Raw genomic sequence first — 13,719 nt, forward strand, 5'->3', positions numbered from 1 at the left:
TCGAAATACAAATCAATCCAAAATTGCCTCCGCTAATTAGCAAAAGTTCGCATGCGTATATATGTCACGTATATGTTCGAATTCATATTGCTATTAATTTCGCGAAGCTAATTGCGCGAGACTTTTCGTTCATGAAATAAAATATAAGCGCGTAGATTTCAGGATCATTGAGGTAATTAATAATTATTCAACGATTAAATCGTTGTATTATTTCTTTTTCTTTCCATGTATACATAAGTCTCCCACACCATAAAAATATCTTTATTAAATAAAAATATATTAAATGATAATAATCACGTATGTTTTATTATATCTTTATCTTATATTTCTAATCTTTGGCTTTTCATTATTTCGATGAGTAGCGTAAGTAATTAGTAATTATCTTCGCAACTAACACTCAAACATCCCGCTATCGGAGAGAACGCGAATCTCGGGGCTTCACAGAGATCATTATCGTGAGGATCGGCGTGTGTAGTTAAGCGACTTCTACGCGTAATTAGTACTAATTACTCGCAAGAATCGTTGGATCGCACGGGCCTCATCGGGCGAACGCGTACATCACATCTTCCTCTCCCTTTCTCTCTTTGGTTGCCCTTTTCGGCCACCCTTCGCGTCGCAAACGGACCTAACCTGCCCGACCCGACCGCGTTGCAACCTGCATCCAGCATGGAACGAGGCCATGTGCACTGTCTGGTCAGATAGTGTCGGCGAAGCGAGGGGGCGCGAAGAGCACGAGAGGGAGCGAGGGGTACGTGAGCCGAGGTCGAAGGAGGCCGATATCCACCCACCCCCCTCGCCCCTCGGCCACCCTCTTCCCACCCTCGTGCCGCGATCAAGGTTACTCCTTGGAGTCGCGTCGTCAAGAGCGGAAAAAAAGAAGAGATGGGAGAAGACGCGCGGAAAAAGAATCGACTGCTGATGCCGGGAGCTTACCGGGGAGCCTGCTAAATCCGGACCCTGAATTCGCCACCACCTCTCTCACTCTCTCGCTGGGGTGTGGTTCCTTCGCGTACGGGCGGGGCCAGAATCACCCCACGGGATTAAGGACTTTGGACTTGGCTGGTTTCGGGAAACTCGCGCGCACCGTTCCTATACGTGTCGCTTCCGGTGTCTGCCCGCGCGTGTTTGTGTCGTCCTGGGTGTACAGGTTGCGGGTGCGCGATGACGGGTCTCGCCACGGGATCGACGATAAAGAACGAGAGGCAGAGAAGGAGCAGGGGCGTCGAAAGCGCGCGCGCGTATGTGTATCTGTATATACTTGTGTACGTCTCTTTCTTTTATTCTTTTCTCGCGTGTACACGAATGTATATCTTTATATGCGTGTACTCTGCGTTTATGTACGTATATGTATATATGCGCGCGCGGCCGATTACATGTGTGCGGCGAAATCTGTATCAACGCGAACGCGCGTGTAACGGTGGGACACGGTGACGGTGTAAATGGGTGTACGTTGGTGATCGGGACCGACGGGGTGTATGCCTGTGTGTTGCGTGTATAGGTTCCTTGGAAGAGAAGTGGATCAGGATGAGGGGGATCGGCCTAGAGACGAGGTCCTGCCTTCGCTAGGACATTGTTATTCCTAGTATAGCGTCGCAACGAAACCCAGCCGCTGCCAGCTCGATTCTCCCGCGACGGTGGTCACCCCCGCCTATCTTCGCCGATGTTGATTCCCCGATTAGGACTCGCAAAGGTCCTCGCCGCAGAAGGACCTCTCGCCGCCTCAGTCACGTGTCTGGTCGCGCCGCGACATTGTGCATCGACGAGTGTCGTTGATGATTATCACGATTCCCCTCTTTTCGTTCGTCATCGATTCACTCCGGATATGTTACACCGGTAGAGCGCGTTGACGAGACTCTCGACATCGTGCAACGCCGTGATCTTGTTTCGAGGGAAAAGCGCGCGCGCTCCGATGACGTCGGGATAACAAACGTCGGATCACTGAGTTTCGATGCGCTGGATTTCGTAGATTAATCTCCGCAGGTGGCGAAATCTCCCCGAGACTCGCGACCTTCAGTCTCGACCTTCGCGATCGATGGCGGCGCGGGCGAGCCAGCCAAGCGTGTGTCGCTCTCCGGCAATGCGATAGATCTCCGCGATCGGCGATCACCGTGGATCGTTGCTGTCACTCGCGTCACTGCTGTTCGAATCGCGTACACACAACCCACACGTCGTACATCGATACTCGCACTTAATAAATACGAGAGACGTCGCGCTCTACGCTCGTCGCGTGACGCGATTCGACACCGCGATAGGTTATCGCGGGCGGTTTCACGATTCCTCCCGAACTGCGTCTTCGCGGAGGCTATCGGCCGTCAGAGTATCAGAGTATTCCGAGTCTCGAAGAAAGCGCGAAAAGTGGAACACCGTGCGTTTGGTGCGACGCTCGAACGTTCGAGCGGGCGACGCGACGCGACACGACGAGCGGCTCGTGGCGCGCGGACGAGACGACGCGGTACGGACGCGCGCGAATTTCACTAGGTCGCTCGTCGCTGTCGATCGCGGTATCCTGAAGAACGCGTAACGCGCCGCGAGGGAGTACACCGAGGTGCCGCTTGCCTGGCGATGCTGCGCGGCGCCATGACAGCGCGTTAGCTTCTCCACCATCGTCCCCACCTAAACAACCCCCCACCGCCGTCGCGCCCTTCTACCCTCGTGCCGTCAGCAACCCCCTGCTGTCTCTCGCGTTTACTCCTTTTATCCGCCGCCACCGTCGCCACCACCGCGACGGCATAACCCTCGTTCCCCCTCCGCCTCGTTTCAACCCTCCACGGCTCCGTGATCCCCTACCGCCCCTCGCAGCGAACCGTCCTGCCTCGGCCCCACCAACGCAATATTGATCGGGCGGAAGGGCGGCATCCAGGAGTGTAAGGATTTACCGACGGCACCCTGGGGCGAACGTCCTTCCTCGCCCCGCCTTTGACTCTTTTCTGTTTTCTCGGCTTTTCTTTCGCGGCTTTTTCAACTCCTTCTACGGAGACATCACCCTACAGGATTGTTTTTTCGCGGAACACTCTTTGGTTAATATTTTTCCTTCCTCGAGGACGCTCGTTCTACGGAAAGAAGACGATAGGAATCACGATAAGACGCGGGGGGATGACTCGGAAGCTGCACGTGGAGCGCTGCATGCGGATGAGACTAGAAATTTTGTAATTGCGGATTTGTACGAAATGAAAATACAATCGGAAGATTAAGATTTAACTTTCAGAATATTTATTTCGATTGCGTTTGAATATTAAAAAATAATCGGCTGATTTGATTGAAAACTGAGAAATATAAATATCACGTCTAGGCAAAATACGAACTTTATGCAAAGTATTAATTGAACATAAATTAAATCTACGCCACTTTGTGTACAGAAAATAATATTTGATAAATAATGTAATATAAAAAATTTTTTTAACATCAGCTAATTATTCCAAGCCATTTCATGAATAGCTTTAAATGACTTTGCTGTGTTTGATAACTTCATTTCGATTTACGCCAATTTGGTTAGAGAGAAAACTCGTTACAGAGTTCAGTTTGCTTAGACCGCCGCGGATAGAAAAACTTAAGGTTTGTCTTTTAAAACTAACGGATCGCCAAAAGTGGAAAACTATGTTTTGTTTCGGGATGACGCTCAGTTTTATGGGAACTCCTCCCGTCATCGACCGTGATTAAAGAACGGAATTAAATCACGTTTCAGCTTAACTTTGGGTAAACTCATGGACCCTAAAAACATATTATTTTCCTCTTTTGCACGGTGATAAAAATAATCGGCATTTTGAGAGGGAGCGTATCGTTATATTATTCTCATCATATATAACTTTCCAGAAGCAACGTACGCTCGGAAAATGTAAGCTAAGATTATATCCAAATGTCGTCTCCTGCAGTTGTTTTCCGATACCGCAATTGTATCGACCGAGACGGCGAGAATCAAGCGTCGAAAGGACGAGATATGGATCGACTGCTTTATATCCGAGCGACTCGCTCTCGTCGACAAGTAGCGAGAGAGAAAAAGAAAAAGAGAGAGAAAGGATTTTTAAATTTTAATTCAGATACATCTGCAGCGCGCCGTTGTATGTATAATAGAAGTAAACAAACATTTGCATAATTTCTTCCCCGAATGTATATTATTTTCTGCGGCTCTCTCCCCTCGCGTTGGATATCGAAGGGAGGAGAACCGAAGGCGAGTTCGCGCCAAGTGTGGCGCTAAATTTAATTAAGCACGCACGAGACTTTGCCCGTCGAAAGAGCCAAGTATATAGCTTCTTTTCTTAATTTATTCATCCTCGGCGGGGGCTGCCGTCGACGCCGGCGGACGTAATTTAGCGAATCTTTCCCTGAAGGTTTTCCATTTAGGCAGCTGTGGCTGCGATAACGTCATCGTCCGAGTGTTCGAGTCGCTTTTGCAAATAGAACGCTGTAAAATTTTTGCATGGCCGTGCGCACTTTAATTTCGCGTTTACGCTCCGTTTATCGAGAGCACGCTCGGTATCTCTGTTGAACGATACTCGTTTTTAATTTAACGTTACGTCTTTTTAATAGCAGGTATAATCTTTGACCTGGTAAAACGTTCGTTTGGAATTAATATGTATATATATGTATGGAGTATATATAGGCAGGCACAACTACGTGACTTGTTATATGATCAAAGAAATTATTAGATTATTTCTAAAATTATTACCAAAAAATTCACGGTCCAATCTCGCAAAAATATTAATAGGCGCCTTTCGCCAAAACCATTAAAGTTGGCGCCCGAAGCAATAATTCTGCACGTTCTCGGACGAAGTCGATTTACATAAAAGTACCAGCCTTATTGGAGCTTGCACCCACATATACGTAAGCGATTTTCTTTTTTCGAGAAAAAACTGCAACTTTAATTTCTTTGATAGAAACTGCGATTAAAAATATTGTAAGTACATTTGTAAAAAGTATATATTGTAATTGTATACACGCACATAAAAAAAAATTAACTATTAACGAAAAAGATTATTATTTTGAAGTAGTTGCTATCAATTTAATACTTAATCAACTTAATAATATTACATCAAGTTCTTTGCATTATAAAAACATTTCTGTCCAATTTTATTTTATACTTTATACGCAACCTGAAAAATTTTCACGATGGGCGGAACATAGATATCATAGACATTGCGCATAAATATTGTCGCATATTCCGAGCGTGGGATAAATCGCGGCTCGTGACAAGAGAATGCAAAAACTTTCTCTGTCCTGGCATTCTCGATACAAAAGCGATGCCACCGACGTCGAAATTGTTTCGAGCGCTTTACAAGAACGGGGAACTTTTCAAGGAGATGATACTCCGTGCCATCGCGCTGCCTGTTGTTACCTCGATAAATTTCAAATACGGTTGAGGGCTTGAATGAGAGGCTCGCATTCGCTAAATGGACGAAACAATTGCGGTTTTCTCCGCGCTTTTGCTCGTCAATTTTTCGAATCTCAAATTAGCTGAATCGCTAAATATCGCCTCAACGGTCTGGCTGAAATTATTTCTAACCGAATTCCGGACAAAAATCAACATATCACGGTGAACATTGGAAAATTTCGAGGGCGCTCGGAACACTCTCTTTCCACGTGCGGTTTTCACGCGAATCGGAACCAGCGAGTAATTGCCGAAAGATTTATTAGTATACCTAGTATACTACATTGTACAATATCCCATATATTATAAGATAAAATCGAATTTATATCTAAAGAATAATACTGTATATAATTTAATAATTACATTCTTGCCAAAAAAATCACTGTTAATAACTAACACTTACCCTCAGAGCTCGTTGAATCTCGAATCCTTAAAAACCGTCTCAGGATCTAAAACAAGAAGAAACAATGGCTGAGCTTAAAGGCGTGATACCGTGGGAGTCGTGTTAGAACTTTCGCAATTTACAGTCTGAAAAATCCTACCGTAAGAGCGATCGCGTGACCAGAGAGAAAGAAAGAGAGTAGATGTGAGGCTGGCGGAAGTAGCCGAACACAAAGGCAAGTGTGCGCTATAGCCGAAGAAGGCGAGAGAAAAGGTGGGAAACGTCGTGGCACGAAAGGAAAGATAAAAAAAAGAAGAATTTCCGGCGCAAGAGTCCTCGGACTTTCATCGATTTGGCAATCTGGTTATATTGAGACTTAATCAAAAGAGATCGCTGACTTTTCTCCCCTTCAAGCGATCGAGGGGAGATTGCAAGTAGAAGGTAGAGAATGGATAATCCGCACTCGACGATGTAATCGACTTTAGTCGATCAACTACATTGAGATCGATCAATTACATTGATTTGAGATTTGTTTATGGATAGTCTTTTGTAGGGGAAAATTAAACTCTTAGATTCCGCAATTCTCCCAGTTTAACGCTGCGAGAACTTTCAAAGCTTCATTATTAACTTTTTTATGACTGAAAAGGCGCAAACGCGAGATATGCGTATTCTACTATTGATATTGAGATCGTAGCTATGAAAAACTTGGCGTATCAGTTTCGACACCATTTCAGAAATAATAACGCGCATTAACGGCATTTCTTTCGGCAGAATGGAGCGCGTAGGATAAGAGAAAGATGGCGGGAACGCGGTCGATATACTTGTCACGGCCAGACTATTCAGTCGTTAGAAGGAAAAAAAAGTGGAGAGAACGAGACTGCGGGAGCAAAGCTCTGGATATTTGGACGAAAACTGTGTCGAGAAGGGATAGACTGGCAGTAAGAGTGGAAAATGGAGGACTTAAAAAGTAGAAATCTTGCCTTTCGTTCGTTTCTTTTTCTCTTTTTTTTTGCCTCTTTTACAAAGATCCGATAATGCATCTAGTATTTTATTATTTCAAAATGTCGGAACATTAAGTGCGCGCGTCCCCCAGTATTAATGTATATTTCCTCGGCAGAAAAATGCCCTTACAAAGAGAGCCGATAATAAAATAATTCACGTCGCCGCCATTCGCGAGTATCGATCTGTTTAGGGAGGAGAACTCGGTCACGAAAGTCCGTAAATCGCGTCGCGTCGTAGATTATTCGCTCGGAATCGCCGCAGAATATTTGGTCGCTGGAAATAAATGCAACGTTCGCGGCACAACAGAGCCCCCGAGTACGGCGGGCGGTTCCGTCGGGTACGGAAGCGTTTCCGACAGGGAAACGCTGACCGTGAATTGTTAAATAGCTACACTTAACGAACCTGTCGGGCGAATCCAAAGAAAACCAAATATAGTTTAAGAGTATGTAAAATTCGTGCTCGAGTTTGTTGAAATGAGAGTGCCTGCGTGTAAAATCCGTCAAATATGTTGATGATCTCGCGAATATTGCGATTTATTGTATAGAATACAGGACACTATACAAAAGTAGGTATACACATTTTCCTGCGATTTCTGCTAAATGTTTCAACTGTACCAAATGACAATGTTCTATAATTACTAAAGTAACATACGTATTCTGTATTTATTTTTACTCTTAACAAAAATTTAATTAGATACTTAATTATCAAGATATGATAGAAATTAAGAAAGATGCCAAAAAAGAAATTCTATTAAAATTTTATCGAGGAAACATAAACTATAACTTCGTACTTGAGAGCTACGATATAGCGCTGAACCATATCTTGCATAAAAAAAATAGTGACAAAACTCTTGAACTTCACGGAGAATACACAGTATTTGTAAATAATTTACGACTGATGAATAATAAATTATTAAGCCTCACAACACACGATCGTCAAGTAGTAGTTGAACGAGGCAAAGTTACATTACAGCACAAACTTTAAAAGTGAGAAGAGGAAAAACTTTTGCGTGCGACATTGTTAAAAATAGTTCCATCGAAGCGCTAATGTGATTGCACAAAATGTTTGAAATAGCTCGCATAATTTATCATAAATGTCACGTCTGTATTTTATGAATGCGTTTGCGAGCCGAGGCGACGAGCCCGCGGACGTGACTCTAGTTTAGAATTCCGCGAACTTCATTCAACTCTCATTTGCACCGAGAGAGTATACCGAAACTGAAACGAGGCGCGAGTGCTTTCTTTTGAAATTCGGAGCCCGGTTAATCGAACGCAAACTACGATGCCGCTGGCTATTAAACTTTATAAGATTGCTACTTTCTTGTGCCGTTGCTGCAAAGCAAATATTCACCATAATTCAAGCAAAAATTGGCAAGAAAGAAGATATCCATTTATACTTTTTCCTATTAAAAATAAACAGATTTCATCTTCTTATTATTAATCCATTCTCGACAGCTCTTTTTCGTAATCCGTATCAAGTCTAGTGAGGGACTCTCGTTTGCATCCTCTTACTGTCAACATGATCCTCTCCGAGCTCTTTCATCCCTTCCGCATTTTCCTCTCCTCTAACACGATCTCGTGTAATGTCGCGAGAAAAGGGAAAAAAAAGACACCGTCCTCTTCGGTCTATGCTTTTCCGTTGCGACACGTCGAAATTGGCCTAAGCTCCTAGGCGGAAGGGATCCAAGGACGGAAGTGATCTGCCTCAAGGGCGTAATGCCCTTCGCGTCTTGCTTCTCTCATCCCTTAGAATCGGCGAGAAATCTAGGAAACTGCAGGTCCAAATCTAATCGTCCGCTCGCTCGTCCCGTGAGAAATGTCTCCGAGGAGCTACAAGACTCTCGACGAGAACTTCTGGTCGTGCCTCCTCCTCTTTATTGGTCGAACAGGTGAGTCTTTTGTTCTTGCTATTGTCTGTCGAATCCCACAGTTCCAATTTTCTGATGATGGAACACACGAGACTTCTTCACGAAGATTCTAATATCTAATCAACTGTGGCGACAAACGACTTAATCATCTATAAAATTAAATTACGGGGCGTCGTTAAATCATTTCTATCTCGGATAGATGAGGCGGAACGAACCGTATTCACGGCAAACGGCACGGATTTAAATGGCTCGCTCTCGATATCGTGTCAAAGTTGGAAAGCATCTCGGCTGGCATCAACAAAAATAGTCGGTTCTAATTTTGACGCGTATTGTATTACGTTTGTATCGCTGCGCAGACGCGTCGGAAAAATCGACGTATCGTAAGTCTGTGTGGTACTCTGATGTAGTGACTCTAATTTTAGATAAATCCAGTCGGAAACGATATTAATATAAACTCATTCGTCGTGTAAGGAAATCCGTGCGACTGTGTGCGAACTGGCGGAGCATAATGTTCTTCTCGTCTATCTGAAATTTCACACACACATGCGTGCGCGCGCGCACACACACACACACACACACACACACACACTGCTTCGTGTTTACACCAATAATCTTTATACGGATGGTCGGCTATGAACATCGAATCGCTCGGTGGAAAATCGATGTCCTTCTCGGTACCAAGCTGGCATCGGTCTGGAGATCCGCGAGGAAGTTTGGACGGCTAGAAATAGGTAGTAGGTACGATAGCTATGCACACATTAATGCATACACTTGGACTGCGTGCGTACAGGTGTACGTAATTTCATTTGGTAATCACCGCTCGCCCATAAACAGGTGGTCGGAATTTGCGACCGAAGTTCGGACTGAAATCGATTAGTTCGCTGCAAGTTTCGTATGTATGTTGCACTATTAACATTGCATCTGTCGTTGAATAATGATGATAATTTCGCATATTTTTATCTCCATACAATTATCCGCGGCGAATCTGAATTGATGAACAGCCTGGGTGTATTAATTTAATAAGATGTATTAATTTAAAATCACATACTTTTAATCTTGTACACAAATATATTCGCGTGAACTCTCAAGAATTCTATTATTTTTATCTAGAGTGTAAGACTGTAATTTATTTAACATTCCGAGAGATTTGATAATCGCTCTAACATTCTAACAGCAGCTAACTTTCCCGTCTTCCGCATGTGCATACCAAGTTTTAAGGAAATATTACAGGGATGAAGTGAGAGAGAATCGTCTCATAAATGAGCGATTCAGCTCGACGCTTAGAAGCGACGAGAAAGGGAAACGGAGCATCAGAGCTCGGACCGACGAAAGCATTGAAATGCAAATGGACGGTAGCTACATACTTGTCTCGCTGTTCATGCACGAACGGAGGATTGGGAACGGCGCGGCGGACGTGCGTCTAGCTGCCCGTCTCACGTGCGACTGGGCAAAGCTCGTTCACCGCGCAGACCCGGGGCGCAGCCGAGTGCGTAGCATGCATGAAACTCTAACACATTAAGCTATTTCTGACGTTATCATCGCACGAATGCGCGTATATGTGAATTAATAATACGCCTTCTATTAATAAACAATATTTCCGTCGACACTTTGCACGAATGCAATATCAGATACTAATACGAGAAATTGTTTCGATCAACGAGTTCAATCGCCGCGCGATTAGTGCCGTGCATTTATGATGCATTTTATTAAAGCTGACTGCCCATTAATTAATGATTATCCACCGTCCTTCCCATGCCACCTGCGGTGCAAATGAAAGCTGACGCAATCGTGGTCAGTCCGTTAACATCGATAATATGTAATTACGTCTATCGCCACTCTGTCTATATACGATATATATTCAGCACTTTATCTCGCGGAGATATGTCGTTGCTGCAGCTATATATATCAGATATGTTCCTCCAATGGTTTTTTTCGCATCGCTTTCATTTATTTATCTATTTATGAGCGTTATTAATAGCGGGTTGTCACGAACTAAAGAAGACTACGTTGTTGTCGACCGACCTTAGGATGATTGCTGATCGAATTACCGGACGAACCGACGTCCGACGAAGGATTCCTCGAATTCCGTAAGACCGGAAATTTAATTCCGAAGTCTGCCACAAAGGACGACCAGGCAACGGAATTAACGAATTCGACGAAAGATTCCCCTTCGGATTCCACCCCGCATCACTAACCAAGGACTCTCTTGCTTTTTTCTCTTTTTTTATTCTTTTTCTTCTCCTTAACGTCTTTCGCGCAGTCACCGGATGGAAGACACGATTTGTCGATTCCCGAGAAGTACGAGAAGACCATCGTAGACTTCGACTACTTGACTCAGTTAATTATGGACTAATGGAAGCAAAAGTTCCCCCAATAAACGAACTTGAGGAGAGGCAGGGAGAAAGATCCAGGACATTATGGTCGAAGGACTAGGTGGTCGTTCGCGTTAGAGTCTTCGAGAAATGTTTCTTAGCGACTACCTTCTAATTATGCCAAGTATTCTACGAATTAGCGGTGGAAAATGCAAGTGTGGGGACAGCTTGGTTTCAGTAAAGCAACTCGATTGCCATTGTTATTGCTTAATGGAACAGTAAAATGCCAAATAATAATAGTAATCAATTTTTTATTTTATATATCTGCTTAGCGTATTTTATATTCAATATATTTTACCATTCACTTTCCTTGGATATGCGAAAGAAAATAGCCAATTAGCGGCTGTTTGGAATATTTATGTAATGCGAACTCACGTATGTTGCATCGATTTCTGATAAAAATGAAAAGGATTCTGTTAACGGATATTTTATAAGAATACACAATGCGCTCGTGCCCGATGGAATTCGTTTGGACTTGATGTATCGGAAAGGTGAGATTCATAACCCGGGAAAGGTCAATTATAAAAACGACTAAAATTGGAGACGACGCGTGGAAATATAAGCATGAAAAGCGAGAAATCAGAGAAGTATAATATGTACTGGTCCGGGAGCACGGGAGAGTTTGTTTCCAACTCTCCGAAATTCCATAGTATTAATTTATCTTCGTCCCTTTAACTTCTATCGCGAGCCTCGGAGCCCACAGGTTCATCGATCAATGTGTCCGATGTATGATGTGCCTTTCAGGTACTTCATCCCTCTTAACACGTACGCCGGCGCGCTACCGGAGCATTTTCTCTCGCTCTCTCCATCTTTCTTTCTCACGCAGAACCTCTCTTACACAACTCCGCGCAACTCCTGCGTGACTTTCGGAGTCAGTGCATTCCTCTTTATGTTCCTTCTCATTCCACGGCATAAGTTACGGTCTCTTATCCAACCATGCTGCCAGCAGTAAATATTCCTTTGCAACCAATTTCCATTTGCACGTATTTTCACCCTTCGGCTCGCTTAGTTTGCTTCGCGCACGACCGTCGTCCTTTTCCCGGTTTCGCCGCAAGTACGAGCAAGGGGTGAATGCAGCCAAATTAAAAGGATTTCGAGGTTTTCTGAATTTTAGCGTTACAATTGCGAAAATGGAAAGGTGAAGCGAGAAACATGCATATTTTATCGACGATGGCGTTATTCGAAACACAATGAACGTGAAACTCGAAATCGTGAAAGCATGTGGTATGCGTTATAAACAGAAAAAATAAGCTGTTTCAATAACTCTCCGCCTCAAAATCCGCAACGCGCAAATTGCGCCAACGAGAGAGAGAGAGAGAGAGCCAGCATCGATTTTTATTCGTTGATACATTTTATTTCGTCATTTTATATACACACACACATACTCGTGTTCATTGCCATAAATGTTTCAAGCAATTTTATTTCCGACCAGGGCCTTCAACGCGCTTTCTCTCACCTTTTTTCCACGATTTTTCACACCGGAGCGGAATCATTCTCGTTTCGTCGGGTGTTTCGATCCAAGCTCGTCTATTTATGTTTCTTCTAGCTCCGCTGCATAAGTTACGACTCGCCACCCTCGCGCAGTAAATATTCCTTTCTGCTTTCGTCATGCAGCCAATTTCCATTTGCGAATCCTCTCACTTGCATGAACCTTTTTTTTCAGTTTGCCAACGAGAAGAGGGAATCTCGCCCAACAAATATGGAGAGCCCATATTGCAATGCAGCTATTTATTTATTTATTATCCAGAACGTATGCTCAGTCTCATATATTTTCCATATTTTACTACAATATATTGTGGCAGAGAAATGACACACACACATACACACATATATGCACATTTAAAAAAAAAATAAAAAGAGAATAAATATGTTTATATATAATATTTTAATTATGCAGCCTTCGTTTGCGCGATTATACATTTGCACAAGAGCTGATGAATATGTTAAAACACACCGAATAAATTTTAGGAAAAATTTGTGTAGGTAAAGAGAGAAAGAAAAAAGCTTTTTAATTTTTTTATAATATTATTAAATGTCAGAAGTAAAATTTTTTGGTTAGAAAATTTAAATATTATTAATTAAATATTATTATCTTTTTTAAAGCAAATCAACAATATATTTTATTTAAAAATGTGATTTCTCTCTTTCTTTTTATAAATAGTTTTTAAATATGCTGAACTTCATTGCAAAAATCTTCGTTCATACGCGAACTCATCTATCGATTTTCTTGTTAAAATATGTCAACATTGAAAATATTCATGCGAAGCTTCGTACTGATAATGTATGGTATCCGTTCTAGCTCGAGGCAGAACTTTATGAACAATAGAATCAAAGAAAAAAGATTATTAAAATCAAAACGTACGAGCAGTCTTTGGAAAAAAGAAGCCGGATAAAATACGCGTACGTATTTGTTGTCCGGGAATTCAGCCAAGTGCGCGACAATCTCTCTTTTTTTTTTTTTTTTATTCATAATTTATATCCCGATGTAAATACTTTAATCTTTTTTTCTGGCGTGAAATGGGATAGTGGATTTGTCATACGCGTCGCGGGGAACGTCGGAAAGAATCTCCCATGCAAATGTATCCTTTTGCCGTATGGCGGGGAATGGTAAATAAACGGAATGCGAAAGAATACTGAGATCCGGCTGACTCTACATTACGCTTGATTGTTACATTTTCTTTTTTTTTTTTTTTTTTTTTTTTTTTTTCCCATTAATTTCGCCAGCTAGCCCGGA

At 43.0% G+C, this 13,719-nt stretch overlaps 1 protein-coding gene across 4 annotated transcripts in view; it reads right to left on the minus strand.

Moving 5' to 3' along the window:
- LOC115238270 (protein turtle) overlaps nt 1–13,719 on the minus strand; it is a 212,694-nt gene that overhangs the window by 79,046 nt on the left and 119,929 nt on the right. For all 4 annotated transcript variants that reach the window (XM_029811939.1, XM_029811938.1, XM_029811937.1 and 1 more), the window contains exon 4: nt 5,766–5,811. The gene's annotated coding sequence lies outside the window, so the exon portion shown is untranslated. The remainder of the gene's footprint in view (nt 1–5,765; nt 5,812–13,719) is intronic.

This window comes from Formica exsecta, unplaced genomic scaffold, assembly GCF_003651465.1.
Source record: "Formica exsecta isolate Colony F162 unplaced genomic scaffold, ASM365146v1 scaffold33, whole genome shotgun sequence".
Lineage (NCBI taxonomy): Eukaryota > Metazoa > Arthropoda > Insecta > Hymenoptera > Formicidae > Formica > Formica exsecta.